The following is a 27120-nucleotide window of genomic DNA, read 5'->3' on the forward strand; positions in this document are numbered from 1 at the left end:
AGAATTATGGAAATTTAGTGAAGGTTCTTTGTGCTTAATATGATTGGCAATAGTCATAAGCCAGACACTGTTTTAAGTAACTTAAGAAGAAAGTCTTATATTAGTTTTGTAACCACACTGTGCAGAAAATATTATTTCCATTTTATAGATAAGGAAATAGGATTCAGAGTTGACATAATTTGTCCAAGGTGTCACATTTCACAGTTAAGATTGTTGGACTGAAACCTGGGGCTTTCTGAGCACAAATGCTGAACAGAAACCCAGGAACTGAGCAGCACTCACTTGTCAATAACCACAGCTCAGTAACAGGCACCGGTTCTTCAGGGCACAAGAAAGGATAATGCTTCTTCCCTCAACATTTTGCTCAGCCAAAATTGGCAACATTCAGCTTTTAGATTCACGCACTCTTCTACCCCACTGGTATTTTGCTGCATGTCATGTTTGGGGCAAAATTCTCAGTTTCAGTCATTAAACAGACTTCAGACCCCAAAATCTTCTTTGGCAAATGTCTATGGTGCAAGTGTCTGCCCATCGGTTTTGTCTTTTTGTTGATACTAACATTGTAGGTGCCCTATTTTACTTACGCTGGGCTTTTGACACAAAGTTTTCCTTATCTTTGATTCCCGATGGAAAGGTCTAGCAAATCTAACTCTAGTTTCTTATGCAACTCTCCCCATTCTTTCCCCAGCATTATTAATAGCTCATAAACATTAAAATTCCATCTCACAAAATAAATATTGTTCTTAATTATAGGATTAATAAGCTCTTTTATAGAGTTTGTTAAAACCTTTTGCAATATATGCTTATGTTTCCAACAACTGTTCTTTCAAATACTAGGTTATTTTGTATAAAAAACCAACAGTTTTTACTTTTATCTTCCTTGAAACCATAATGCTTATAAAAATAAGTTATGCTACACTGAATTACTTTTGCCTTGAATTTTAATTTTCATAACTCTGATATTTATGAAAGCTTTTTTGTTATAATTCTGCTTGACACATTTTTAAAGTTTCTATTTTATATTTAGGTAGACCTTTTGAGACTAGCCCATCTATTTAATAGGAGACTATTGGGGTTTTTTTTGGGGAGCGGTTGTTTTGGTTTTTTTGAGAGGGCAAGGGTGGTGGGGATGGGAAGAGGGAGAGAGAATTTCAAACAGGCTCCATGCCCAGCTCTGAGCCCAAGGCAGGGTTTGCTCTCACAAGCCTGAAATCATGACCTGAGCTGAAATCAAGAGTGGGACACAACTGACTCAGCCACTCAGGCGCCCTGAGACTGTTGCTTTTTAAAAGAGAATTAACTTACATTTTCAAAGCTAATATCTTAGATTAGTTAGAATTTTTCCAGAGGTGTTATATTTATGTAGCAAAAAATTTCCATCTCTTAAACTATGGTAACAAGAATTTTTTTATAAGCATTCTAGGATAAGTCCGATTCTGCCTGTTATTTTTTTGCGTGCCTTTGACTTCTAAGCGTACATAGCTTTCTTAGAAATACAGCTGCTCTTGGAATCCTGTCACAAGAGAGGATACTGACTATTTTAAATAAACCTGAATGGACTCTAATCTGAGTACAATCTCTTTTCTATAACACTGTTCTCACTTATTTCATTTCAGGTTATTCTTTTAAAGATGTTTTATAAAATGTTTTTTCTATTTTTTTCTTTCTAGTTATTTTTGTTGTTGTTGTTTTCCCACCTCCATAGGTAGGTTTGCATTTTACCTTACTTTTACTAGTGACAGTTTGAAAATACATCCTAAAAACAGTATTTCCTGATTATTAAGATAAAACTTATAAACTGTGTGGCACCACTCTCAGTAAAAATGAGGAAGTTAGCAAATATTTCCTTCATCCTTAGGCAATTATTTTGGTTGTTAAAATAAACGAGGATTTTGACAGATTTTACTACCAAATATGTTTTTTTCAAAGGTCATATTTCATATTTTTTACAAACATTATTGTTTCTGTTCAGTGTTTTCAGTTCTCAGTACAACTCCATTTATACTTCTACTTCAGTGTTCTTCAGATATCCATATCTTTATGTGCTAGACTACACTTTTGTGTGTTGTTTTTGTTTTTCATTATTGATTTTTCCTTTCAGAAAAGATATGGGAATGGAAAAATTGTTGGGTCTGCCCATATTTGTTACTGTCCCAAATGCAGGATATCTTCAACTTGGGTCAACTTGGATAAAACATACTGATTGTGAGAAATAGGAGACAATGAAATATTCAGAAGGTTTTTTTTCCCACCTTTTGAAAAAAGAAAGTAACCCCCTTTCTAATATTGGGATATTTAAGTATTACGTTTTTTGTACTTTTTAAACACTCAGTTAACAGATTCCTAATTTCTGTTTATAATTGCTCCAACTTCTAGGAAAACCTAAAATAGAATATTCTTATCCCCAAAAAGCATAAAGCTGACAATCATGTATATTTTAACCTTTAGAAAAGGGACTCAATATTACTACCTAAGTTTTTGAAATGTATATTTGAAATGTTTATTATGAATGCAGTGATCATAGCAGCAAGCCTGTAGTTTGACAATATTGGGTTTATTGACTCAATATAGCAGCAGAGCCCTTTTCAGAGGAGCTGTGATAAAACAAGGAGAGTTAAGTGTACTTTGTTTATATAACTTATTCAAGGATTTTATCTATTTGAGAGAGATTGTGTTGGGGGAGAGAGCACAGAGGGAGAAGCAGACTCCCAACGGAGCAGAGGTTCTGACCTGGAGCTCAGTCCCAGTACCCTGAGATCATGACCTGAAGGCAGACACTTAACCAATTGAGCCACCAAGGCACCCTGAGTTAAGTGTATTTTGTAAGGGTTAGGTTCCTGTTGAAGAATTTTCAACAGGGTCTAAGGACGTGGGGATGGGTTGTGGATTGATTGTTGTTTCTGAGGGAGATTAGAAATGGAGATTAACCATGAATTGGGGTGCTGTCCTGAGAATAAAGAAATTCATGGCACCATAGGTTAAAGAAAAAAAAAGGCAGCATTACCAGGAGGGGTTGGTTATAGTATTTTATTTATAGCCACTACGTGACTTTGAGAAAAGCTATGTTTTCTGTTAACTTTGCAGATGGCTCTATCTCTATCCTCCCAACCTGATTAAACTATGGGGCTGCTTTTTTTTCTTTTTCAGCCTGATAAGATTTTAATTATTTCAAAACCCACTGTTTTAAACCCTCAGAAATGTGAATATCTGACTCAGAATATTTTAGTTTCTCAGGAAAAGCAGCATCAATTTCCACTCTAAGCTACAACATCCAAAAAAAAGGTAACTATTAAGTAATGATCTGTAGATATGCTTTATGTAAAATAATGATCTCATCAGGCAGTTTCAGCAAAAGAATTAATAAAGCTAAAGGAAAGGGGAAAGTGTGACTTAGTAAAATTACTTGTCAAAGAGAAAGGACAAAATCTAAGGGAAGATAGGAAGAACTATCAGAATCCCATCAACTATTCTGGAACACGAAAAAAGGAACATATTTCAGTGCTTGAGATGATAAGAAATATGGCTCAGAAGCAACACTCCCTTCAGCAGCAATAGCAGTTGGGGCTCAGAGAGCATTGTTTCACTGCAAACATAGATGTGCACAACACACAGTGAGAGCATCATGGAATCTTAGATTTGTGGGAGAACAATTTCTCTCTACTTAATTAATTTGCAATTTAGCACTGTTTTTATCCCTTTCTGCTGTTTGATAGCATTTGGAAAATAATTGACCTCATTTTTTTATTTTAAAATTATTTTTATCTGATTAGCTCACAAATTATTTAGAGAACCTCGCCTATTAATCTTGTCACTTCTATGTTTTAACAGTCCAATTCTCTACCCTAAATTGCTTGCAAAATCCTTCCCATCCTTTATTCTCCACACCCACTGCTCTAGCTCAGGTTATTATTACTAAATGAATAAAATAACCTCTATATGGTCCCCTCCATTGCTTTTGCTCTTGCCTATTCCATCTATATAGGGCAGCAACATGTTTCTGTAAGGCTAATATAAAGACTTCAATCTCTTCTCACACCAAAATAGAATTTAGTAAAAAATAATTAGGTGCTGTTATATTAAAGATATGTACAACATTTTAAAACTTAGCATTAGAGATTCTTAAATGTTTTTAAGTTTTATCATATCTTGCTTGTCTGTACTCACATGGAAACTGAGATTTATAAGATCCAATGACCTAAATATATTATTTTTCTGTGAACAATTTAGAAAGACAGAAGACACTCAGTTAACATACTATCTAAATCCATAATATACTCTCAAGTGTTTGCTTAATATATAGCTAATTACGGATAAACTTAAACATAGTGGTGACAGTACCTTGCATTTTCACTATAAATTCTAAACAATTTTAAATACAAGTTTCTAAGATTCAACCTATTTATTCTGTTACTTGTGATAACTCTTTGCAAAGGGCAAAGAAAATATGATTAGCTCCTAGGAGCAGGTTAATTTCAATAGCTTATTGAAATACTCCAGATATATGAAAGCATTATAATACCTCAGGGGCACAAATACTATCAAATAATTGTTCCTCTGAAAATAATTGGATATGAAATGTGCTCAAATTCCAGATGGTTATAACAATTAATGAGATGCTAAGCAAAAAGAACATTTCATTGGCTTCTTAAAAGAGAATAACATCTATCTCCAACCTCTAATATTTTATCATAATAAATGTTCTAAATTTAAGTTACCACCCTATTTGGGTTTTTGAAAACTTTGTCCCTTGCGTCTTATAATTCCATAGCTGTATTTCTCCAATAGCTTGCAATGATTATATGATATTCCCTACCCAGATTGTGTTGTTTAAAGATATACTTCAGATGCCAGGAGATTAATAAAAAGTAAAATAAAACCCTAAAAAAAATTTAAGAACAAGATAGCTATCATTTAGATGACAGTTTTAAGTTTGCCAAAATACAAAACATATTCAAAGGACTTATAATTTATTGATAATTTTCCATCATTTTAAAAAGAATTGAAATTTCCACTATTACTTTGAAGCATAATTCATCCCTATGACAATTTAACCTGTGTAATTAGTGATCATGTTCTCTTGTTATTGAAAAAGATTATTAGTTTATGGAACACGTTTAATGGAGGTATTTTATTAGAGAAGTTCAAATGTTATCACTGAGTTTTGTGAAGGTTGTAAAGAAGAAAATATTTTAATACAGCATTTGTTATGATTAATTCAAGAGATTTTCTGAACCTAATAATCTATATGAGAAATTAAATTAAATGTTAAAATGCCATGGAGAGGGGAAAATTATTAAAAGAATAACTTTTGGGGATGCCTGGGTGGCTCAGTCAGTTAAGCGTCTGCCTTCAGCTCAGGTCATGATCTCAGGGTCCTGGGATCGAGCCCCGCATTGGGCTCCCTGCTCAGCGGGAAGCCTGCTTCTCCCTCTCCCCCTGCTTGTGCTCTCTCTGTCAAATAAATAAATAAAATCTTAAAAAAAATTTTTGGAAGCCATTTTTCTAACCTCTCCTTGTACCTTTTAAGGGTGATGGTGACAGTATATGATTTGATGAGATAATAGGCGACTTAGAAAATATCCACGCAGCTTAGTGTTTCTAACTCATAACAAATTTTAAAATTCTAAAATTCTTTTATCTCATTGTAGACTAGCAAGATCTTGTGTTTAAGACAGGAGGATGTCCAACCACTGAGAATATGACCAGAGGCAGATCAGGAGGGCCCAAACAGTTTTGTGCCCCTCCTCCCCCCAAAATCAAGAGTAAACTCTTGTGGAAACACCTGTTTATAATAATAAAAGTGCTATGTTTTAGAGACTGTAGAGACAGATAATTTGCACCTCAGTTTTCCCAAGTGCTACTGATGCTGCTGGTCCAGGGACCACATTTTGAAAACCACTGTGGGGAAATTCTGAGCCAGATAATAACAAATACCAATTTATAATTTCAAAGTGTCTAAAGGTTGATTAGGAGGTAGTTAAGCTAAAGCCTAAGGGGGCAAGGACAATTTCTGGTGAAAAGAATAGACCCTGACATCTTCAAGTGGCAGGAGACAGATCTGTTTTGAAGCTCTGAAAGTCTGGCAGTGAGGCAGTGCAAATTATCAGGCCCAATTCCCAAATTACTGAATCAGAAACTCTGGAGGTGAGGCCTAGCAATATGTTTTAACCAGTTCGGTGGGGGGGCGGGGGGGCGGGATTCTGATGCTTGCTAAAGTTTGAGAGAATCCCCCTACAATGTCTTCCCTTTCTACTGGAAGAAAAAAAAAAGTTATGTGATAGGTCATAATCCCTTTGGAAACTTGTAGGCCTAAAATGTAGGCCCTGGGCCACTCCTCTCAGAAAAATTCCACAAGGCTTATGGAGTATACATTTTTACCTAGCACCATAAAATATTCATTACCAGAAATCCCTATTTCACCCAGCCCTAGAAGATGATCTCCCTGCCTGCATTTCAAACTGTGCCTCATACTACAAACTCCTTTCCCACTGAACTTCAGATTCAGGACCTTCGTCTTTCCATTGTCCAGAATGTTCTTAACCCATATGCTAACTTGGTTTTCTCCTGTACTTCATTGGGATCTCAACCCAAAAAGTCACCTTACCAAGGAGGACTTCCCTTACCACCCTACAAAAAACATAGCCACCCTGTCATTCTCTATTCCCTTGTCTTTCAGCATGAAGGGGGAAATACTATTATAAACCCTTTTATACTATTAAGCTAAAAATTTTTTAAGTGGTGGGAAATGACTAGGGAGAAGGCAGCCAGATCATTTAGGGCACAGTGGCATGCTAATTGTAGATTTCTGACCCCAGTTAGACCCTGCTGGGTCAGACTTTCTAGGGGTTAGGCTCTGGAAACTAGCAAATGAGATAAATTTAGGAAGCTCCCCAAGTGATTTATGTATACAATGTTTTAGAACTGATCTAGGAGATTGTATGTATACCATGCTCAGGGTAATTGAATACCATGTAAAGATGTATTTTGTTTTAGAAGAGGCTCCCTAGAGTACATGTAAAGGGGGTAACTGATTAAAGCTAGAATGGAGCCTGGAAGAGCCATTATGACAGCTTTAGTGGTATGGATAAGATGCCATTGCTCCTCAATTATAAAACCAACTAGATTTGATAACAGAGATATGGGACTATTAGGTGAAAGACCGGATCCAGAGGATTGCCAAGTGCCTCAGATGGGGGTCTAAATAAATGATAAAGACTGGAAGAAGTTGGTCCAACAGTTAGCACACTAAAATTCTTTTCATAAAAATGTTTTCAATACTTCCCTGATGCCAAAACAAACATCTATGTAAATTGTGGTATTTCACTTATGAGTATATTATCTCAATGCCAATCTAAGTAATTTTCTCTTTTCAGAAAATACAAAGTTCAGGTTGACTATTTGATATCGATTGGTGACTATCACTGAAAAAGTTGTGATACTGGCTCATATACCTAGTAGTGGTACGACCTGTAATGGTTTACAACTGATAAGGACAACATATGTTTTTAAAGTGGAATAGATTATGATAAATACCTGAGCTTAATCACCATTATACTGGAGGTTGACATAGTAAAATGCAATTCAGCAAATGTTCACCTATCATTTTAATAGGATATGCTCACATAACATTCCCCTCCCCCCAAACTCAGCATTGCCTTCCATTATTTTTTTTGAGAACTTTAATTACCAAACCCTTATCATAGGGTACAAGGATATGCTAGATAATGACTTATGTAAAGTTCATTTGATTACTTTGATTTGAAACCAAATTTGGACCATAGTCATTTGTGAAAATATTTCCAAATTATACAATTAAAATTCATTAGAAATTATATTAAAACATGAATCTAAACTATTTTTAGTGCTAATTTTTCTGTATATTGTTTGGTATTATGAAGACTTGTGGCCCTCTATATTACCCTCGTTGATCTTTTAACATCTAACTCCTAATTGAAGTATTGTATTTGTAGCCTTATGGTATCACATTCCCCTTGCTGTCTAGATTTAATAGCATTACCATTTCAGTGATGAGTTATGCATAATTATTGCTGTAATAGCCTATTGTTGATCATATCTGAGGAGTTGTAGAAATTGACAGGATGCCACTTTAGTTTGCTTGGTGGCTTAGACCTAATATTCAGTCATCAAGTGACTTCATTGTCATTGATAGTACTTGTCACTACCATCTGTGATGGGCATATGATGCTTATCAACCCTGGGGAAATGGCATATAAATTTTGAACATTAACTTGAATTCAGTGTGCAAAGGTTAGTTTAGTGAGCTGTGAAGAAAAACTTCATGCATAAACTTTTACAACTGGCTATATTTAAGTTATAAAATATTGATATGATTAATGTCAATATTGTTTGGAAGATATTTTTATATACTATACTTATACATGTATAAATCATGTGTACATGTTTTTACTTTTAATGATTTAAATAATTTGGTTAACTTTAATGTTAAGCCAAATAGGTTGAATTAAAACTATATACAAATATCTTTCTCATACATCCATGTAAGATATTTTTGTATTTGAAACTTTAACATCTGATACTTTGCTTTGAAAGCATTTATATTTCTAGAATGTTTATACCTGAAGCAAATTTAAGATTTATTCTCAATACAAGAATACTTTTATATTTTCTTTTGAACAAGGGATCCTAGTTCAAAGATATCACTTGAGATTTAAATATATAATTTTAGAAAATTCTGGAAAAAATGTTTATACAACTTCAGATTTAAACTTATACACAGCCAACAGCAATTACTAACAGAGACTAACACAGTCACAATTGTCTTATCTGAATTAGTGTGGAACAGAAATAGTCCTAAATATTACTTTCAGATTTTTTTGTGAACTTTAACTGTGCAAGCAATTTAATATTATATGGAGACCAAAGGAAAATATACATCTAAAAGCAGCTTAAGTTCCATCTCACTTTCCATTTCTTTAGTGTTTTTTTTTTTGTAAATATTTTATTTATTTATTTGACCGAGAGAGACAGAGAGAGCAGGAACATAAGCAGGGGGAGTGGGAGAGGGCGAAGCAGGCTTCCTGCCGAGCAGGGAGCCCGATATGGGACTCCATCCCAGGACCCTGGGATCATGACCTGAGCCGAAGGCAGACACTTAATGACTGAGCCACCCAGGTACCCTCTTTAGTGTTTCTTTCAAGGGTATTGTTTTGGCAATATATCAATAAAGTACCTAGTTCTAGTTCTTAGATTATTCAAGTTCTTAGACAACTTAAACATGCCATAACTGATATTCTATAATGACATTAGTCACCTAAATTGTTCTTGGAACTTTATTATTCATACTCCATAAGTTTTTGGCATTCTATCCATTGTTTTAGATATTAAGTTATGTAATCTGCCCTTTTTATAACCCAAAAGATCATTTAAGATTTGTGACATTCAATCATTTACTCCCCCTTGGAGTATATTTACCTGGTATAATTATGTTCTATATAACTAAATTTTGTGACTAATACCAGTAACAAATTGATGAAAATAGGAAAAGGCTAGTAACAGAGGCAAAATTAGATTTATACTTTAGGTCTCAAAGTGTATCTTTCGATATTAATGCAGTCTATTCTCATAAGCCAGCCTCTGTATATACTGCTTCAAGTGTATATCACATATAAAGAGGATATTTCATAATGATGCAAGTTCTTTTGAAGTCAGAAAAAAATGCATAACCAGATTCTCATTCCAAATTATTTTATTAAAAAAATAAGGAATATCTTAAATTCATTTTCACAGATTAACCATACTCTGAAATATGCACAGGTTATTCACCAATCATTAAGTATCTCCTCAGGAAAACTAGGATTATGTGTTAATTTGATACAATATCTAATTAGGAGGGAACAGCATAGAAAAACATTAAGTCAATTAAAATTGAATCCTATTTATTGTATTTTGAGTCTGTGAAAATTCCATTTTAACAAATGGCATTTTTTTAAAGATTTTATTTATTTATTCATGAGAGACAGAGAAAGAGAGAGAGAGAGAGAGAGGCAGAGGGAGAAGCAGGCTCCCAAGGAGCAGGGAGCCCGATGCGGGACTCGATCCCAGGATCCTGGGATCATGACCTGAGCTGAAGGCAGACGCTTAACCATCTGAGCCACCCAGGCACCCAACAAATGGCATTTTTAATGTTTGTTTATATATTAACCATTTCAGGTTTTATTTCTAGGTCAAATGTGGAACACATGTATATGTATGCATGTGAGTATATGGTTATCTGTAATTTGGTATTAACGTTATGCTAAATTCCTAAAAAGAGGGGCGCTTGGGTGGCTCAGTCATTAAGCCTCTGCCTTCTGCTGGGGTCACGATCCCAGGGTCCTGGAATCGAGCCACGGATCGGGCTCCCTGCTTGGTGGGAAGCATGCTTCTCCCTCTCCCACTTCCCCTGCCTGTGTTCCTGCTCTCGCTGTGTCTCTGTCAAATAAAGAAAATCTTTAAATAAAATAAAATAAATTCCTAAAAAGAACTGGGGAGATAATTATCCTTTTATATGACCTTCAATATTTATAATATGAATCATAGCTTTAAAATGTCAATTTCGGCCTTTTAAAAAATATTTAAGTTTATAAATCTGAGTACAGATTTCACTGTTATAAGTATGCATGTTATTTTCATAACTTTCTAGAGTATTTTTTTTTTAGTTTCACTTTGTCCTAGGGCAGTTACTCTCAAATTTTAGTATATATCACCATCACCTGAAGGGCGTTAAAACACAGATTGCTGGGCCTCCTCTCAGATTCTAATTTAGTAGGTCTGGAGTGCGGCCCCAAAATTTGCATTTCTAATAAGTCCCTAGGTGACCTAATGCTGCTGACTCAGGGAATACTTTGAGAACCATCATTGTAGGATTGCCTAGCAGTGTCTTCCTTAATTTCCAAGTAAAGATTTGTTTTTAGTCACTGTTTCTTATTATTGATTAGTAGAGTGAATTTGAAAACTGAGCTCATATTAGGCATCTTGAGTTTGAGGGAGATAAGGAACATACATGAGGACTGGTTACTCCCCACCCTATCTAGCTCTGTCCTGTGGGGTACACATACTTTTTTCCCCCCACCCAGAGTAGTATAATATATTAACCAGTAACATTAGTTAATTAACTAATCAATGCCTTCCTTTGTCAGTTATGGATCTGGTATGTATCCATGTAACTTATAAGTCCAGAGTTGAGAAGCAGTCATGTGAAGTACTAAGAAATGATTACATATAATCTTCTAGAACTTCCCGATATCTATATGACATTTACATGGTGAAGTATTAAGTATACAGTTGTTTTATCCTCAGAAAAGTCTACATTATGTTTGTTAAATTATGAAATTTAGAATTTGTGTTTTAAGCACTGAATTCAAAAAAGTTATGTATATAAGGATTTGTTTTGCTTTCACATAGCAGGGCAATGCATGCAGCTTGGCAAACATACAATTTATATTGAACCATCTGCTTGCTAGGCACTTTGAGCCCCCCCCCACAACGTGTCTAAAGGATTAAAAAAAAAACTCTTAAAAACATTGCCAATTAGTTTTAACTTCACAAAATGAATGACAACCTGATGAATGCCATCACAGAACACATCATTACTTGAAAATTTGACACTTATAACGATATTCACAAAGGCAGTAATTTAAGTTAGCAGAAAAAGGCAAACTGCTTCAACTTGGTGTCTTCAACAGTAACATATCCTTATATGTTAATGATGGTTTTCAGTGGTAGCTTTCAGGGATATTTTCAACAACTTTTCTATGTATAGTGTAAATCTTGTTCTTTGATTTCTCAACTCTAACCTTCAGCAGTGAATGAAAATGAAGTGTAAACATTTTGGGAAGGAATAACATAATGTTATCTTGATATTATAACTATTCACATGTCTCTTATTCTAAAGTGCTAGATTAGTTAAAGCAGTGGCATGGTGAAATTGTTACTATTTCAGAAAATTGAGAATGTAAAAACATGTCTAATGTCAACCAAATAGAACTGATGACAAGTGTAGCCATACATCACAGTGTATGAACATTAATATTTTTCTTAGTATGAGGTAAATAGAGGGAAGAGCATACCCTTCAGAGTGACATGTCCAAAGTACTACCAATTTTACATCTGTATTTAGAATCTATTTGAAAGTAACAGCTTTTCAACATCAACTGTGCTACAGCATCTAAATAGTAAGCACATAATTTTAACTAGATCAAATAAGATATATGAGGACTGGTTCCTCCCCACCCTGTCCAGCTCTTTTATATAATGTTATGTAATAAAATATCCCTAAGTACTGTTCAATTAACTATTTTCCATGGAAAGGGTTTGTGAAACAAGTTTTAAAATTGCAGTCTCCAGCACAATGTAACAGATTGTTTAGAAAGAGTTGAGTACTGTCCATATCAACCAATGTAATACAGCTAAAGCAAAACTTAAGGGAAAAAGCATTTGTTAAGGAAAAGGAAAGAACAATCAATGTATCAACTTAGAATAGGAAATAATGGAAAGCTAGTAGAAATAAAATGTATTTTTATATTTTTTTCAAATGGCTATCCACATGTCTGAAGAAGAGTATCTTTGAAGTCTTTCAGATAATGGATTTCTATATGTAGTTCAGTCTATTTCCAGACCCTATTCTAATCTTATGTCAGGCCCACACTAATTATAGATCCTGTATACTATGCTATAAGGTTATACTATGCTTTGATATACTATACTCTTTAGACTATAAGAGTCTAAGCTATACTAAGCTATACTAATGTCTTAGACTATTTAAGTGAATATTTTCCCTTCTGGCATATACCTAGCAATTCTTCAATGTTCATTTCTCCATGTGAATTTCAGTATCTTCTTAACTAGATTCATTTTAAAAAGATGGTCGTATTTATTGGAATTGCATTACATCTAACACAGCTCTTAAGTGTTCTGACCACAAGTTCCATTTGCTTTCATACATGTTATTTTGAAAAACCTAACCCCCAAAATTTACATAAATTTTAATAGCATTGCTTTTCACAAACAAGGGCACTCCATGCCTTGTAAGGCCAAATGAAGAATGTATTCAAAGATAACCAGGAATAGAATAACAAATTTGTCTGGTCATTAAAGACATTCTTTTAAAAAACTAAAGGCAATTTTTATTAGGATTCTAGGAAGCCAACAAGCCAAAAGCAGACTACAACCTACATTTTTTTTTTTTTTTGCAAAAGATTGATATTCTATTTCTTAAAATCTGAGGGTAATTTCCTAAATGGTACTTAATAGTGTGAATAAGTATTTTAAGTTACATTCCTATTTGTCACATTAATTTTTTTAAAGATTTTATTTATTTATTTGAGAGAGAGAGAATGAGATAGAGAGCATGAGAGGGAAGAGGGTCAGAGGGAGAAGCAGACTCCCTGCTGAGCAGGGAGCCCGATGTGGGACTCGATCCCGGGACTCCAGGATCACGATCCCATGTGAGCAGGGACTGAGTGGGGAGCCCAACGCGGGGTTCGATCTTACTATCTTGAGATTATAACCAGAGCCGAAATTAAGAGTTAGAGGCTCAACTGACTGAGCTACCCAGGCACCCCAAAATATTATTAAAGTCTCATTTCCACTTCCAGGGAAGATGGCAGAATAGGAGGACCATAGGCTCACATTATCCCACCAATAAAGTAGATAACATATCAGTGTAAATAACCCAGAAATTGACCTGAACACTGCCAGAATAAATTCCACAACTTAGTGTAGAGAAGAGGCCACATCAAAGAGGGTAGAAAGGGCAGACATATGGTTGGGAACTAAGTGGACTTGCAGGACTATCTAAAGAAGAGAGGGATGTCACAGGCACAGTGAAGGGAAAGAAACAGACTCCCACACTGTGGATCCTACATGAGGAACACAAATCCCCATAACATTTAGCTTTGGAAACAAGAGGGTCTGAATTTCAAGAGCTCTTACTACCAGCAGAACTTAAAACCTGGGATTAAAAAAAAAATCAGCAGACTGGGCTCTGGGGAGCCCATGGGCAAGAGGAAATAGCCCTGCCCTTAAAGAGACAGTATAACAAACAGCTCACAGAGATACAACATAGAAGCAACAGTATGAAAGGTGCTGGGGACATATAGGAAGGAGAGTTATTTACTCATCTTGTAGCTGTCATGGAGGCACAGAAATTTCTGGGGAACTCTTCTAGGAACAAAGAAACTACCAGGCACCATTTCCTTACACTATTCCCTATCAGGATTTGCCAACTTGCCAGCACTGCCACCCCACCCCTCAGCACTGTTCTTCTGCCAGTAAACCCCGCCAGACAACCCACCTCAGTCCTGGTATGGTAGGACTGAGGTAACATTTCTCTGTGGGTGGTAGGACCCCACCCACAGAGGAACAGTGGTGCACAGAGCTTGCTGGCACCACTGCCCCACCACACTTTGCTCCACCACATTATCCCCCCCATGCTGTGCTTCCACAGATCCACCCTCTCCAATATGCTCTTAGCCAGAGCCCATACAGGGCAGTGCCCCAGGCCTGCCAGCATGTAAGCAGCCCCTAGAGTAGCCAATGCCACTCCAAAGTGACTCCTGCCCAAAGGAGAGGGAGAGATAACCACACACACTAGTCAGAGGCCCTAGCAGTGGGCTGGAGACATACAACTGGTCTGACTGCAGGCCCCACTCACCAATGAAAGCTTCTCAGGGACAACACAGGGAAATCACCTTGCAGTTTGGTGCTACTGTATCACCCACTAATACCACAGAGACTAAACACTGCCCACAGCAGGCAAAGAAAACCATTGCAGACAACTGAAGAAAAAAAAGTGTCTCAGCCACAGAGCAGAATACATACATCACATGTAAGAGACATCCCTGAAGTGGGTTCTGGTGAACAGCACACACCTTCATAAGGTCATTATTTTCAAGCTCAGGAGACATAGCTATCTTTCCTAACACACAGAAAGAGACTCAGACTAAAATCAGGAGACAGAGGAATATGTCCCAAGGAAAGAACAGGACACAAATTACAGTAAGAGACCTAAGCGAAATGGAGATAACATACCTGATAGAGAATTTAAAGTAATTATCAAAAAGATACCCACTGGATTTGAGGAAACAGTGGAGGATATCCATGAGACTCTTAACAAGGAGATAAAGAACCAATCAGAATGAATAACATAATAAATGAAATTAAAAATACACTAGGTGGAATAAATAGTAGACTAGATAAAGCAGAACAAATCAGTGAACTGGAAGACAGAGTAATGGAAACTAATTGAGCTGAGCAGTTGAGAGAAAAAAATATGTAAAGAATAGGCTTAGGGAACTCGGTAACACCATCAAGCATAACATTGGTATTACATGGTTCCCAGAAGGAGAAGAGAAAGACAGGGGGGCAGAAAATTATTTGAAGAAATAGCTGAAAATGTCCCAAATCTTGGGAAGGAAAGATTCAGATCAAGGAGGCACAGAGATGTCCTAACAAAATTAAGCCAAGAAGGTCCACAACAAGACACATAGTACTTAAGATGGCAAAGTGGTTATAAACAGAATTTTAGAAGCAGCAGGAGAGAGAAAGCAGCTACATACAAGAGAAACCCCATAAGGATATCAGCTTTTTTTTTAGCAGAAACTTTTCAGGCTAGAAGAAAGTGTCATGATATATTCTAAGTACTGAAAGGGAAACGTTTGTAACTAATACTCTATTTCTCTTCTATTCTGAATGATAGCCTTGCTGGATAAGAGTTCACAGACAAAGGAAAGTTAAAGGAACTCATGACCACTAAACCACCACTACAAGAAATGTTATAGGGGACTCTAAGTAGAAAGAAAAGATGAAAAGCAGGAAGCACAAAAGCAGTAAGATAAGTGTATCTGTAAAAAAAAAAAAAATTGAGTGAAAAAATTTGTGAGTCATAAGACTCAGGAAATAAAAGGATATAAAGTAGGATGCCATTTACCCAAAACGTGGTGGGGAGAGGAGTAAAGAATGGGTTCAATCTTAAGCAATCATCAACTTAATATAGACTGCTAAATAGAAAAGAGGTATATATCAACCAAAATGGTAACCACAAATCAAAAACCAATAGTAGATATGCAAAAAATAGAAAAGAATCTCAATATGTTGCTAAAGAAAGCAACAAATCATGAGAGAAATGGGATGAAAGGAATTGAAAAAATAAAAAGCTACAAGCACAACCATAAAACAAATAACAAAATGGCAATAAATACATATTAATAATTACTTTGAATGCAAATAGGCTCAGTATTCTAATCAAGACACATAGGATGAAGGAATGTTTAAAAAAAGATACAAAAACAACAACAAAAAAAACAAGGCCCATATGAATGCTACCTAAAAGAGACTTATTTTAGACTTAGAGACACATGCAGTTTGAAAGTGAAAGGGGTGAAGCAGCATTTGTCATGCAAATGGAACCAAAAAACCAAGCTGGGGTGGCAATACTTATATCAGACAATATAGACTTTAAACAGACTGCAACGAGACAAAGAAGGACACTATATAATCATAGAGGGGACAATCCAACAGAAAGATATAAGAATTATAAATATTTACGCACCCAACTTGGGAATACCCAAACACTTAAAGCAGTTAATAAAAAATATAAAGGAAATAACATTAACAGCTCACTTACATCAATCAGCAGATGATCCAAACAAAAAATCAACAGTGAACAGTGGTTTTAAATGATGCACTGGACCAGATGGATCTAACATTTTCAGAACATCCCATCCTGAGAGAACAGAACACACATTCTTTAAGTGCACACAGAACATTCTCCACAGGTCATGTATTAGGCCACAAAACAAGTCAACAAATTAAAAAAAACTCAAAGCCATTCTATGCATCTTTTCTGACTATAACATTATGAAACTAGAAATCAATTCCAAGAGTCCGGAAAGAGCACAAATACATGGAGGTTAAATAACATGCTACTAAACAATGAATAAGACAACTAAGAAATCAAAGAGGAAATAAAAAATACATGGAGACAAATGAAAATAAAAACACCACAGTTTCAAAATCATTGGGATGAAGCAAAAGCTGATTTAAGAGGGAAGTTTATATCAATAAAGGCCTACCTGAAGAAACAAGAGAATCTCAAACAACATAACCTTATACCAAAAGGAGATAAAAAAGAACACAGCCCAAAACCAGAGGGAAGAAAGATTAGAACAGAAAAAGAAACTTAAAAAAAAAAAAAACATATAATGTATTATTTGTTTCAGAAGATAGTAGGAAGGGAAAAATGAAGGGGGGGAATTGGAGGGGGAGACAAACCATGAGAGACTATGGACTCTGAGAAAAAAACTGAGGGTTCCAGAGGGGAGGGGGATGGGGGGATGGATTAGCCTGGTGATGGGTATTAAAGAGGGCACATAGTGAATGGAGCACTGGGTGTTATATGCAAACAATGAATCATGGAACACTACATCAAAAACTAATGATGTAATGTATGGTGATTAACATAAAAAAAAGATCAGTGAAACTGGAACTGGTTCTCTGAAAATATTAACAAAATTGATAAACATTTAGCCAGGTTCATGAGTGGGCATGGGCAGAGCACTCAAACCAAATCAGAAATGGAAGAAAAGTAACAACTGACACCACAGGAATACAAAGGGTTATAATATTATGAAAAATTATATGCCAACAAATTGGGCAACCTAGAAGAAATGGATACGTTCCTAAAAACATAACATTCCAAAACTGAATCAAGAACAGAAAACCTGAACAGACAAATTACCAGCAACAAAATGGAATCAGTAATCAAAAAACTCCCAACAAACAAAAGTCTAGGACCAGATGGCTTCACAGGTGAATTCTACCAGATTAAAGAGTTAATACCCATTCTTCAATTATTCCAAGAAATGGAAAAGAAACACCAAATTTGTTCTATGAGGCCTCCATCACCTTGATACCAAAACCAGATAAAGACACTACCAAAAACATATACAAAGAAAACAAAACACTACAGGCAATTTCTAATGAACACAGATGTAAAATCCTCAAAATCTTAGCAAAGCAAAACAATATATTAAAAAAAAATCATTCACCATGATCCAGTGGGATTTATTCCCGGGATGCAAGCGTGGTTCAATATTTACAAATCAACATGCTACATCACATCGACAAGGATAAAAACTATCTGATCATTTCAATAGATGCACAAAAGGCATTTGACAGAGTATAACATCCATTCATGATAAAAACCCTCAACGAAGCTTAGAGGGAACATACTTCAATATAGTAAAGGCCATTTATGGAAAAACCCACAGTAAACCTCATGCTTAATAGGGAAAAGGTAAAAGCTTTCCCTCTAAGATCAGGAAAAAGACAAGGTTGTCCACTCTCACTGTTATTCAACATAGCTCTGAAAGTCCTAGCCACAGCAATGAGACAGCAAAAATTAAAAGGGATTTGAATTGGTAAAGAAGTAAAACTTTCACTATTTGCAGATGACAGGATACTATATATAGAAAACCCTAAAGACTCCACCAGAAAACAACTAGAATTGATAAATGAACTCAGAAATGTCACAGGATACAAAAAAATTAAAATGTACCAAAGTCTGTTGCATTTCTATATACTAATAATGAGGCAACAGAAATAAAGCAATCCCACTTACAATTGCACTAATAAAATACCTAGGAATAAATTTAACGAAGTAGGTAGAAGACCTGTATTCTAAAATCTATAAAATACTGAGAGGAATTGAAGACAACACAAAGAAATGGAAATCTATTCCATGCTTACGGAATGGTTGAATATTGTTAAAAGGTCCTGTATTACCCAAAGCAATCTACAAATTTTATGAAGTCCCTATCAAAATACCAACAACATTTTTTTTTATTTTTTTAAATTTTTTTATTGTTATGTTAATCACCATATATTACATCATTAGTTTTTGATGTAGTGTTCCATGATTCATTGTTTGTTCATAACACCCAGTGCTCCATGCAGAATGTGCCCTCTTTAATACCCATCACCAGGCTAACCCATCCCCCTACCCTCCTCCCCTCTAGAACCCTCAGTTTGTTTTTCAGAGTCCATCATCTCTCATGGTTCGTCTCCCCCTCTGACTTACTCCCCTTCATTCTTCCTCTCCTGTTATCTTCTTCTTTTTCTTTTTTCTTAAAATACGTTGCGTTATTTGTTTCAGAAGTACAGATCTGTGATTCAACAGTCTTGCACAATTTACAGCGCTCATTTTTCACAGAACTAGAACAATCCAAAAATTTTAATGGAAACACAAAAGACCCCAAATAGCCAAAATAATCTTAAAGAGAAACAATGCTGGAGGTACCAATATTCCACATTTCAAGTTATACTACAATGCTATAGTAATTAAAACAATATGGTACTGGCACAAAAATTGACACATAGATCAATAAGATAGGACAGAAAGCCCAGAAACAAACCCATGATTATATGGCCAATTAATCTCTGACAAAAGAGGCAAGAATATGCAATGGGGAAAAGATGGTCTCATCAACAATACTGTTGGGGAAAACGACAACAACCTGCAAAAATGAAACTGGACCATTTTCTTATGATACACACACCAAAAAAAAAAAAAAAAAAAAAAAAAACCCTTAAAATGGAGTAAGGACCTAAATGTGAAACCTGAAGTGATAAAAAAAAAATCCTAGAAGTGAGCACAGGCAATAATTTCTCTAATGCATCAGCCATAGCAACATTTTTCTGGATAGGTTTCTTGAGGCAAGGGAAATAAAAGCAAAAATAAACCATTAGAACTACATTAAAATAAAGAGCTTCTGCACAGCAAAGAAAACAAAACAAAAAAAAGACAGCTTTCTGAATGGGAGAAGAGATCTGTAAATGACATGTCCCATAAAGGGTTAATATCTAAAATACATAAAGAACTTCTACAACTCAACACCCAAAAAATTAAAAAGTGGGCAGAAGACATGAATAGACCTTTCTCCAAAGACATTGAAAAGATGCTCAACATCACTCATCACCAGGGAAATGCAAATCAAAACCGCAATGAGATGTCACCTCACATCTGTCAGAATGGTTAAAATCAAGAACACAAAAAACAACAAATGTTAGCAAGAATGTAGAGAAAGGAACCCTCATGCATCATTGGTGGGAATGCAAATTGACACAGCCACTGTGAAAAACAGTATGGAGATTCCTCAAAAAACATTAAGAGTAGAACTACACTACAATCCTATAATCACACTACTGGGTATTTACCCAAAGAGTACAACAACACCAATTCAAAAGGATATATGCACCCCTATGTTTATTGCAGCATTATTTACAATAGCCACACTAAGCAGCCCAAGTGTCCATCTATAGTTGAATGGATAAAGATGTGGTATACACACTCACACAAATGAAACATGATTCAGCCATAAAAAAAGAATGAAATCTTGCCATTTGTAACATGGATGGAGCTAGAGAGTAATACTAAGTAAAATACCTCAGTCAGAAGATAAATACCATGATCTCACTCATATTTGGAACTTAAGAAACAAACAAAAGAATGACAAACTAAAACAGACTTGTAACTATAGAGAACAAAACATGGTTACCCAAGGGGAGATTGGGTTAAAGAGGTGATGGGGATTAAGAGTATAATTATCATTATGAGCACTGAGTAATATATAGAATTGTTGAATCCCTATGTTGTACACGTGAAATAGAACATTGTATGTTAACTATACTGGAATAAAAAACTTAAATTCTCATTTCTAAATTTTCAATATTTCAGTTCTAGATCTTTTAACTAAATATGATCCAAAAGGTTATAAAAAATTCTTAAGATAGGAAATCTATATCTTAAAACCTTTATCCATTTGATAGTGACTGTTCTAAATCAGGAAACAAATGTGAACAAGGCAGGATTTAGTTTAACATCACTTAAAATCAGCAAACAGAATGCTCTAAATACTAATGAAGAAATCCTTATGCTTAAGGAAACAACTCTAATCATGAAACTTGAGATCATTTGAAATGTATAGCAATTGTTTCTAACAAGATTAAACAAATGTTTATTTTTTATTATGTTATGTTAATCATCATACATTAGTTTTTGATGTAGTGTTCCATGATTCATTGTTTGCGTATAACACCCAGTCCTCCATTCAATACATTCCCTCTTTAATACCCATCACCAGGCTAACCCATCCCCCACACCCCACCCCTCTAGAACCATCAATTTGTTTCTCATTCTATTACCCAAACATACAATGTCAGTGAAATGTGCCTTCACTTAAAATGGAGTCAAAGATATTCCAATTAGAGACTCAGAAGACTGTTCTTACATTTTGCAATTTAGAGTTTTCTAATTCGAGTTGAGAAATCACTTTATGAAGAATAGGTTATTGAAGTTACAGTTAAATTCCACATTTTCTATAGTAAGTCGGATGATAGATGACCTTTCTCAAGCTATTTGAATTAATGGTTGACTGAACATGTTATTGAAATAAAAACCAAAAAAAAAGATCTGAAACTATATTTAGTTTTGAGTTTTTAGTTTCAGTATACATGTATACTATTCACATATACACATATGTAAAAACTATGCTTGAAATGTTTTTACAAAATTTACCAAACAAATGTCTATTAAATTGGCTTGTACCTTTGGTTCTAATTTATTGAAAGAATGGAATAAAGTATTGCAATTTGTTTCAGTCAGTACAAAGTGTTCATTCTTGAAAAATGAGATCCATGAAATTTAATTTTCTTAGCAAGGGATGCTATTTAAGAAAATTATAGCTTTTGTTTCCTTGATCTACAGGCAGAGGAAAGGACTATCGCAAAAACTGAGTTTGTAACTAACTTTCAAAATAACCGCAAATGCTGCAAATGCTCTTATCTATGCCTGCCTTCCAGATACTTTTTCTACGGGGTAAGTACACTGAATTATAATTTCACTGATCAGTTATCTAGCTTCTTTAATATGAATGTAATAAAAGTTTTTTCATGTCTTGGCTCAAATATCATCTCTAATATGCATAGCCTGACTACTATTTTTTTAATTGATATAACCACCACATATATACACACTCATAAACCTTAAGTTTGGGGGTACTTTTTTCATAGCACTTAACACATTCTAAGATTATATATAACTTACTTATGATGTTTATAATGTTTAATCTGCTTCATTCCTTGAGAATATAACAGACATGAAGTTATACTTTATTCACAAATGTATCTCAAGAACTTTGTAGAGTCCCTGGCATTAAATATTTATATATGAATAACTTATTACAGTGGATCCTAATGGAATAAAATGGTCTATGTATGTAGTTTATATATAGACTTCAGCAACTATCTCCAACTTTAAGGATCCTATAATTTGGGGGATGGGGGCAAATGAGACTGCTTAATACATTATACAAACTTTATAGTTAAGAGGTTTATTGGAGGTAGTAATTTTGTCTTTTCCAACTGGACAAATACTGATTGGTATAGTAAGCAGTCAGAATGGTTACTAAAAATCCAATCAAAATGGTGGTGAAGGGGCGCCTGGGTGGCTCAGTCGTTACGCGTCTGCCTTCGGCTCAGATCATGATCCCATGGTCCTGGGATCAAGCCCCACGTCGGGCTCCCGGCTCGGCAGGAAGCCTGCTTCTCCCTCTCCCACTCCCCTTGCTTGTGTTCCCCCTCTCACTGTGTCTCTCTCTGTCAAATAAATAAAATCTTTAAAAAAAATGGTGGTGACTAGGGACACCTGGGTGGCTCAGTGGGTTAGGGGTCCACCTTTGGCTCAGGTCATGATTCCGAGGCCTGGGGATCTAGTCCCACATCGGGTTCCTTGCTCAGTGGGGAGCCCGCTTCTCTGTGCCTATGTGCTCTCTCTAATAAATGTTTAAAAAATGGTGGTGACTAAGACAGTATACAGGATAGGTTTTGAGGGGAGACTAGAAAAAGAATTACCTTTAGGTAGGTGAAGAAGAATATAGAGATAGTAGATATCAGGAATGATACGGCAAAAGTCTAGAGTGAGCACTTTGTTTTTAAGCAAATGTTTCTAATACTTGAAGTTCAGAAAGAAATGTTATGGCATGGTAGAAGCAGTCTTTGAAATTCAAACAGGGCTTAGATTTAAATGTAAAATCCAAGCATCCGAGCTATCTAAAAGGAAATGTTTAGATGAATTATAAAGCAGGGCACCATTTTAAATGAAGATACATACCCTATTTAAAGTAACAATTTTTTTAAGGAAATTCTAAGACTCTCCTGATACTTTCTCCTTTAAGCTTCAGCCACACTCCTGGGCTGTCTATCACTGTAATATGCCACATTCTTGAACCTCCAGGACTTTGCTGTTACTGCTCTTCCGCCTGAAATATTTTTCCAGTCACAACTCTGCCTACTTTCCATCACTTCTCCATTCAGATGTCATCTACTGAAAGCCCATTATGAGCACTCTAATTAGCTAATGTAATACCACTCAAACCACACCAGGTACTACCTATATCACCTATATATTTCATTTGCTTCATAAGTTATTTATCTAATTCGATTAACATTTGAAATGTATTCATGCTATGTACTTATTTTCTGTCTCAACAGCCCTCTCCCCCACCCAAAAAAGGAAAAGTTCCAGGATAGTTAGGTTATTTTCTGCCTGCCTTATTCATCACAATATTCTTGGTACCTATAACAATACCTGGAACATAGTTGGTATTCAATACATCATTCTTGAATCACTGAATTATTCTGAGCAGCCCATTAGTTCTGATCTCAAGAATAGCAACTTGCCAAAATACCTTAGGCAAGCTTTGTTGCCTTTGTCCATGTTAATATCTCCCTTGAGAATAGCAAACTCGTACTTTGCTTAAAAAACAAACAAGCAAACAAAAAAACATAATTCAAGGACTTAAATATACAAGCTCTCCTTATTTGTGTATGTTGAGGTTTTAGTTTGTGAAAATAAAAATCTAAAACTACTGATTAGAATATACATGTTAATATGAAGGTTGATAATGTTTACTATTTTTTCTTTTTCTTTTATTTTATTATGTTATGTTAATCACCATACATTACATCATTAGTTTTTGATGTAGTGTTCCATGATTCATTGTTTGTGCATAACACCCAGTGCTCCATTCAGTACATGCCCTCTTTAATACCCATCATCAGGCTAACCCATCCCCCCAACCCCCTCCCCTCTAGAACCCTCAGTTTGTTTCTCAGAGCCCATGTTTACTATTTTTAACAATGTGATAAACTAGTTTTGGCATAGTATTCTGTAGTAGAAAAAGGCAAAGCTTTTTTAGGTACAATCTTTTTTTTTTAAGATTTCATTTATTTATTTAATTGACAGAGAGAGACAGCGAGAGAGGGAACACAAGCAGGGGGATGGTCAAAGGGAGAAGCAGGCTTCCCACCAAGCAGGGAGCCCAATGTGGGGATCGATCCCCAGGACCCTGAGATCATGACCTGAGCTGAAGGCAGTCGCTTAACCAACTGAGCCATCCGGGCACCCCAAAATCTATTTTTGAATTAACAAAGAAGATGGTTATATCGTTAGTATGCATACCAACAACTATTTCCTACCTCTATTATATGTAACATAATAAGCAAATATATGATATATATAGAATGTATAGTATATATATGTGTACACATGCACATAGTTCCCTGTTAAAGATTTCTTCTTTTTAACTAGCCACCTAGAGCAGTTTTTTCTCAACCAGGATGGTTTTGAACCTGGTTTTGACTCCCTCACCCTGGAAACATTTGTCAATGTCTGGAGACAGTTTTGGTTGATACAACTGAGGAGTGCTTCCGACATCTTGTGGATAGAGGGATGCTGCTAAACCTGATGCAATGTACAGGTCGACCTCCCTATCATAACAAAGAATTATCTAACATCCATAGTCAATAGAGCTGTTAAGAACTGGATGTTTGAGTCCCCTCGAAATTTGTGTGTGAAAACCCACCCTCCCTCTGCTTCCCATGAGATGGCATTCAGAAGTGGAGCCTTCAGGAGATAATTAGGATTGAATGAGGTCATGATAGCAGTGCCCTTATGAATGGGATTTGTGTCCTTCTAAGAGTCATGAGAAAACTTGCTGCTCTATGCTCTTCACCATATGGGGACACAACAAGAAGTTGACAGTATGCAACTCAGAAGAGGGGTCTTAGCAGAACTCAACCATGCTCACACCCTGATATTACACTTCTGGTTTCTAGGAGTAGGAGAAATTTGTTGTTTATAAGGCATTCAGTCCCCGATACTTTGTTATAGCAGCCAAAACAGACTAATACAAGAGCTAAGGTTGAGAAATCCTTACTGAGAGATAGGTTTTTAAGTATTTTGATATTTTGTTTCCTTTGTAACACATAGTTCAACTTTAGCTACTTAGCAACTTATCCAATAGAGGGGAAAAAGATCTGAGATTAAAATAATTGGTATATTTTAGTTGGCAATGTTAGCCATAGAAACTAGGCAAGAAAAATAAAAGACATCCAAATTGGAAAGTAGAAGTGTCATTATTTTCAGAGGATATATTATACAGAGAAAGCTCTAAAAATTCCAAACAAAAACAAAAAAACGACACAAATAAAATACCTTAGAATTCAATACATTCATAGTATACAAAAAAAAATCCCATGAGATTTGTTGCATTTCTGTGTACTAATAATTATTTAAAAAAGAAACAATCCCATTTATGATTACATCAAAATAATAAGATACTCAGGAATAAATTTAACCAAGGAAGTGAAAGACTTGTATTGAACACTTAAGACTTTGATGAAAGTGAGGAAGACACAAATTGAAAAGAGATTTCATGCTCATGGATTGGTAGAATATTGTTAAAATATTCATACTACCCAAAGCAAATTAAAGATTCAATGCAATCCCCATCAAGTTTCCTACAGTATTTTTCACAGAAACAGACCAAATATTCCCCCTCAAAAAAATTGGATGAAAACACACACACACACACACACACACACACACACAAAACCCATATAGCCAAAGCAATCTTAAAGCTAGAGGCATCATGCTTTCTGATTTCAAACTATAGTACAAAGCTAGGATCATCCAAACAGTCTTGGCTCTTTTATCATAAACTAATCAGTCATATGTGTGGGTTGGTTTCTGGGTTCTTGATTCTCTTCCATTGGTCTATGTGTCTTTCTATGCCAATACCTGAAGGAAACCATCAAAAAATAAAAACAAAAAAGCAACTTATCAAAAGGGAGAAAATATTTGCAAATCATCTTTCTGATAAGGGGTTAATATCCAAATATATAAAGGACTTATACAATTCAATAGTTAAAAAAAAACCTAACAAACAAAATAAAAAAATCCATAAACTTAACAATCCAATTAAGAAATGAGTAGAGGATCTGAATAGACTTTCTGAAGAGAACATACAGATGACCCACATGTACATGAAAAAGTACTCAACATCATTAATCATCAGGGAAATGTAAATCAAAACTACAATGATATTACCTCATGCCTCTTAGAATGGCTTTTATCAAAAAGACAAAAAAACAAAAACAAGTATTAGTGATGTGGAGAAAAGGGAAATCTTGTGACTGTTGATGGGAATGTAAATTGGTCCAAGGAAAACAGTATAAACTTTCCTCAAAAAATTAAGAGTGGAACTATTATATGATCTAGCAATTCTACTTCTGGTTATTTATCCAAAGAAAACAAAAAACAGTAACCCAAAAAGATATCTGCACTCCCATGTTCATTGCGGCATTATTTACAATAGACAAGACACGGAAGCAACTTAAGCATCCAATGATGGATGAGTGAATTAACAACATGTGATATATATATATATGCACAAATACATTATATAATGTATTATTAGCCATAAAAAATGAAATCTTGCCATTTGCAACTCAGATGGACCTTGAGAGTATTATACTAAGTGAAATAAGTCAGATAAGGTAAAAACCTTATGTATATGGGAATCTACAAAAACAAAGTAAAGCATACCAAGCATATACACATCCCAAAGGACATTAGGCCCCCATGGATCCAACAGTGATGAAGTACTGGCAACCCTTAATGAAATTAGAAAGTTTCAGTAAATACCTAAGCCAACTGTAGAAATACCTCTTCCTGGGCCAAAAAATGTAGCTCCACAGCTG

Source organism: Zalophus californianus, chromosome 1, assembly GCF_009762305.2.
Source record: "Zalophus californianus isolate mZalCal1 chromosome 1, mZalCal1.pri.v2, whole genome shotgun sequence".
NCBI lineage: Eukaryota > Metazoa > Chordata > Mammalia > Carnivora > Otariidae > Zalophus > Zalophus californianus.